Consider the following 6,487-nt stretch of genomic DNA (forward strand, 5'->3'; position numbering starts at 1 on the left):
ACGCCTTAAATCCAACATCATCCCATTTTATCAGTGGTGTAAAAAGTACTCAATTGTCATACTTGAGTAAAAGTAATACCTTAAAAGAAAATGACAAGTAAAAGTGTCACCCAGTACAATACTACTTGAGTAAAAGTCTAAAAGTATTTGGTTTAAATATACTTAAGTATTAAAAGCACACTAGACACACACACATCATTTACAAACAAAGCATTTGTGTTTAATGAGTCTGCCAGATCAGAAGCAGTAGGGATGACCAGGGATGTTCTCTTGATAAATGTGTGAATTGGACCATTTTCCTGTCAAAAATGTAACAAGTACTTTTGGGTGTCAGGGAAAATGTATGGAGTAAAAAGTAAAAGTTGGCAAAAATGTAAATAGTAAAGTACAGATACCCCCAAAACAACTTAAGTAGTACTTGAAAGTAGTTTTACTTAAGTACTGCATTTGATCCAAAGAATGTCAGCATCCAAAAACACAAATCCAGTTTTGTAAGGGGTGAAATGCATGTGTGAGGATTAGAGGCTTTCTACAATTTTATGTAGACAAAGGTAGCTGCTATTCTACCCTTTTAAATGATTATATGCAGAATTCAATTAATCATATTTTTTTATATGAATAAAGACTTGCTAAAGTTTCAAAATTCATCAGTTTGCCAAGTCCCTCTGTGCCCCTCTACAACTTCTAGGAAGATTTTAACCCACTTAACCCCAACATTTATCCAAGTTTTAGGTATTTTGTTGCTTTGACAGTCATTTCTGAAGAATACTAATTATTTAATGTGATTAGTGAGTCATTTACATATGTCCCTAAATTTAAGGTCAACCCTGTTACGTGGACTGAATATGGTGAAACTATTACTTTTTAAATATGTTTTTGAAAAGAAACTGTCAAATCAGTCAAATAGTCAAATCATAACGTAAAGCAGGAGAGCTGGTCCTACTCTTTTCTGGTGTTGTGGTGGAAAACAGAGGGTCTAGCATTATACATCAACCCTGTCAACCCATAGATAGGCAGGCTAGAAATGTTTTAACAATTGCATTTGTTTTGTGAGGCTTGCATCCAATTGCCCCTCCCTTCCATTCCCCCTGTCACAAGAGGATTTATGGCTGATTTAAGATGAAATCGTCAACCCTGTTTTGGTCAACCCTGCTACTTTATTTGTATTTATTAGCCACTGTCAAGACAGAAGCTACTTTTCCTGGAGTCCAAACACATTAAGGCACTTACATCACACATAAAACATCACTACATATCTACAATACAAAATGTATAATAAAAACAACAATATTAAAACAACAATATTACAATGTACATGTGGGTAGGTCCATCAGCTGTTATGTCAATATCAAATCATTTCTATGTAACAATTAAGTACCTTTTAAAGTTTTAAATTAAAATGATAAAAAATTATACTTAGCAAAGGACAATGTACGCGCCCATTCAGGTCAGAGTGTTATCGACATCCGAAGGGAGAAGACCCATGTTCCTAAGGAAGATGAGTTGCGAGGCCCTACACACCTCTCTCATCTAAGAGACTACCAGCCCTGCTACAGGCCTCCTCAGTGGTCATGGAGTGACCACACCCTCGCCATTTGGGAGCTGATGAGAGAATATGAGTACCTGCATCACGAGCAGCAGGAGGGCATACTCTAGGCTCTCCCGGCCTGAGTCACCACCGCGGAGCACCAGCGCTACTCTCCTGACCACCACCGTTCTTGACCTCCCTGGCTAGAGCCATCATCGCCGCCACGGGAGCGCTATCGCTGCCGGTCCTCTCAGAGTCGGCCCGGCTACTCCCCTGAGAGACACTACTCCAGGCCCTCCCGGCCTGAGTGTTCTCCACCTCCATGGGACCATTGGTCTTATTTGCCAGATCGTCGGGAGTGCCTCCAGCTCTTGGCCCCCCCAACTAGAGGCACAGAATCGTCGGAACCGGCCTAGCTCCCAAGCAGATGAAGACAACTCCAGAGTGCACAGTCCATGACACCGAGGTTTGCACCCTCCTCAGCCAGCTCCTTGACCAGCCACAGTTAAGGAGACTCTTGCTCCAGTTGTGGAGTCACAGCCAGCCGCTGCCATGGGGCCTGTTCTGGTTGTGGAGTCGTCCTCTCCTCCCAATTGGGGATCCGTGCTTCTACATCTGCATTGCTTGCTGTTTGGGGTTTTAGCCTGGATTTCTGTATAGCACTTTGTGACATTGGCTGATGTAAAAAGGGCTTCATAAATACATTTGATTGATTGATCCCCTGATAGTTGAAGCAGACGCTCCGGTGACCACAACACACACACAGCTGTTTCCATTTGAAGATTCCAAGTCATTCAGATGACCAAAATCATATAAACATCTTCAAATGGAAACAGCTGTGTCTGCGTGTGTGTGTGTGCATGTAGTGGTGACCAAGTGTTCAGTATGGGCCTCAACATCATGTTCTAACCGCACAGCACTATAGACGACAGAACCAAACCAATCAGTTATAAGTACAGTGCCTTGCGAAAGTATTCGGCCCCCTTGAACTTTGCGACCTTTTGCCACATTTCAGGCTTCAAACATAAAGATATAAAACTGTATTTTTTTGTGAAGAATCAACAACAAGTGGGACACAATCATATGAAGTGGAACGACATTTATTGGATATTTCAAACTTTTAACAAATCAAATACGGAAAAATTGGGCGTGCAAAATTATTCAGCCCCCTTAAGTTAATACTTTGTAGCTCCACCTTTTGCTGCGATTACAGCTGTAAGTCGCTTGGGGTATGTCTCTATCAGTTTTGCACATCGAGAGACTGAAATTTTTTCCCATTCCTCCTTGCAAAACAGCTCGAGCTCAGTGAGGTTGGATGAAGAGCATTTGTGAACAGCAGTTTTCAGTTCTTTCCACAGATTCTCGATTGGATTCAGGTCTGGACTTTGACTTGGCCATTCTAACACATGGATATGTTTATTTTTGAACCATTCCATTGTAGATTTTGCTTTATGTTTTGGATCATTGTCTTGTTGGAAGACACATCTCCGTCCCAGTCTCAGGTCTTTTGCAGACTCCATTAGGTTTTCTTCCAGAATGGTCCTGCATTTGGCTCCATCCATCTTCCAATCAATTTTAACCATCTTCCCTGTCCCTGCTGAAGAAAAGCAGGCCCAAACCATGATGCTGCCACCACCATGTTTGACAGTGGGGATGGTGTGTTCAGAGTGATGAGCTGTGTTGCTTTTACGCCAAACATAACGTTTTGCATTGTTGCCAAAACGTTCAATTTTGGTTTCATCTGACCAGAGCACCTTCTTCCACATGTTTGGTGTGTCTCCCAGGTGGCTTGTGGCAAACTTTCAACGACACTTTTTATGGATATCTTTAAGAAATGGCTTTCTTCTTGCCACTCTTCCATAAAGGCCAGATTTGTGCAATATACGACTGATTGTTGTCCTATGGACAGAGTCTCCCACCTCAGCTGTAGATCTCTGCAGTTCATCCAGAGTGTTCATGGGCCTCTTGGCTGCATCTCTGATCAGTATTCTCCTTGTATGAGCTGAAAGTTTAAGAGGGATGGCCAGGTCTTGGTAGATTTGCAGTGGTCTGATACTCCTTCCATTTCAATATTATCGCTTGCACAGTGCTCCTTGGGATGTTTAAAGCTTGGGAAATCTTTTTGTATCCAAATCCGGCTTTAAACTTCTTCACAACAGTATCTCGGACCTGCCTGGTGTGTTCCTTGTTCTTCATGATGCTCTCTGCGCTTTTAACGGACCTCAGACTATCACAGTGCAGGTGCATTTATACGGAGACTTGATTACACACAGGTGGATTGTATTTATCATCATTAGTCATTTAGGTCAACATTGGATCATTCAGAGATCCTCACTGAACTTCTGGAGAGTTTGCTGCACTGAAAGTAAAGGGGCTGAATAATTTTGCACGCCCAATTTTTCAGTTTTTGATTTGTTAAAAAAGTTTGAAATATCCAATAAATGTCGTTCCACTTCATGATTGTGTCCCACTTGTTGATTCTTCACAAAAAAATAGTTTTATATCTTTATGTTTGAAGCCTGAAATGTGGCAAAAGGTCGCAAAGTTCAAGGGGGCCGAATACTTTCGCAAGGCACTGTATGTAGTGGGTGAAGGGCATTCATAGCTGACCGCTCAGACGGGTGAGGCATACCAGTCAACCGTTTTTACGTGGTCATTCTAGACAGATTTAGTGACCAATAGTTTACACAGAGTGAGTTTTTACCCACAAAAGGGCTTTATTACAGACATAAATACTCCTCAGTTTCATCAGCTGTCTGCGTGGCTGGTCACAGACGATCCCCACAGGTGAAGAAGCCGGATGTGGAGGTCCTGGGCTGGCGTGGTTACACGTGGTCTGCGGTTTTTAGTCCGGTTGGACGTAATGTCAAATTCTCTAAAACATTCAATTTTCTGGCAACTGCTCTGGTGGACATTTCTGCAGTCAGCGTTACAATTGCACGCTCCCTCAACTTGAAACATCTGTGGCATTGTGTTGTGTCACAAAACTGCACCTTTTAGAGTAGCCTTTCATTGACCCTAGCACAAGGTGCACCTATGTAATTAATTATCATGCTGTTTAATCAGCTTCTTGATATGCAACACCTTTCAGGTGGATGGATTATCTCGGCAAGGGTGAAATGCTCACTAACAGGGATGTGCACAAAAATTGAGAAATATTTTTGTGCGTATGGAACATTTCTGGGATCTTTTATTTCAACTCATGAAACGTGTTGCGTTTACATTCTTGTTCAGTATAATTGTCACACGGAAGGCCAAAACTCCATCCCATTAAAACAGGTTGAAATATCAGGCTGTCTTTTCAAACAGCTCTTACACTAATAGGGCATTATCATCATTTTCGCAATGTCAGTATTATTTCAAAATCATACTGTGGAAATAAATATAACACAGGAAATTACGTTTTTGACTGCACTGGGCCTTTAATAGACACTTACTATAGTAAAACAAAAATTACCTCATGAGATGGGAAAACATTGTGACAGAATTGTTTAATTATGTGAAATCATAAAGGCACCGAATTGGTGGGAGACCCATGAACTGCCCTTAAAAAGGCTATACAAAAAGAGGATATAATAACCTTTGGCTCCTGGGTTGTTCTTTTGCCAAAAAGGGTCCCCTAAATAAACAGGAATAATTGTCCATAAATTACCATATTGGACAGGTTCCAAATCCCAGACCCAAATTCCATGGCATTACAAACAGATTCTGCAAATTAACAAAGATATTTCAGTGCTATCACAATGTAGGGAGCACAACTTGACCTTGTTCTGTCGAGGACATACTGTATCATATCTAACATCCACGCACACCAGTTAGTACCCAATGTTCTAGCACTGACTGGTCACAAATGTGTCCATGTAGGGCTGATATAACAAGACAATGCGCTGCAGCTGAGACGGTGCGACAGTCATTATTTGTGTAATGAGCTGTCTCAGTGGCAGTGTGTGGCGTGGCAGTCTGATCTGTCAGCCAATGAAGTGCGAGACCTGTGCTGGAAAGTCGGAGGTCACTGAAGCAAAGGCTTGCACCAAAGGGGCTGGGATTCAGCACTTAACACTTTGAAGTGCTCGTTAAAATGTAATTTTTGGACAATATGCTCGTTTCTGTTGAAGAGAGAACAGCATATTGTTCCTAATGCACTGAGTGGTTTCATCCATCACGGTCAGCCATGTGATGGTATTAACAGGTGTTCGCAGAAAGGTTATTTGTGAAGACTAATTGAATGTCTATCATGGCACTATTATTGATTAGAGATCTTTCAAATTCACACAAAATACACTAAACAAAAATATGAACGCAAGATGTAAAGTGTTAGTCCCATGTTTCACGAGACGAAATAAAATATCCCAGAAATGTTCCATAGACCACAGAGTACTCACGTCTTCTTTTGAGTGTCATGTAGAGATTATGCCCTCTTAAAAAAATCTTTAACTCGGCAAGTCAGTTAAGAACAAATTCTTATTTACAATGACGGCCTGCCCCTGAACGACAGATTTTTACCTTGTCAGCTCGAGGATTCGATCTAGCAACCTTTGGGTTACAGACCCAATGCTCTAACCACAAGGCTCCCTGCCGCCCCCTGAAGACACTCGTTGAAGTCTGAAGTCTCTGTTTTGTGAACTTTGAAGTGGCATTGCCCTCTGTCTGTAACAGCATGATGTGGGGATGCTGTAATGGAATCTGTTTTGCTGTGCTGGCTGGCTCTCCACTGCGCCCCATCTGTAATTACACCACACAGACACCCACTCACAGGGGGTAGCTGCTGCCTGCTGCCCCCTCCAATGTTATTTGTGTAAACTCAGCCATCTTGTCAACCTAGCAGTCTGGGTGCGACGGATAGCAAACCACAAAAATCATCTCTATGAGCAATAACAGTGTTGGGTTGCAGATGTATGATACTGTACATGGAGCGGTCACTCTGTATGGAGACTTCTAAACTGCAGCCTTCCTTCCTCC

Source organism: Oncorhynchus masou, chromosome 32 (assembly GCF_036934945.1).
Source record: "Oncorhynchus masou masou isolate Uvic2021 chromosome 32, UVic_Omas_1.1, whole genome shotgun sequence".
In the NCBI taxonomy this organism is placed as follows: domain Eukaryota; kingdom Metazoa; phylum Chordata; class Actinopteri; order Salmoniformes; family Salmonidae; genus Oncorhynchus; species Oncorhynchus masou.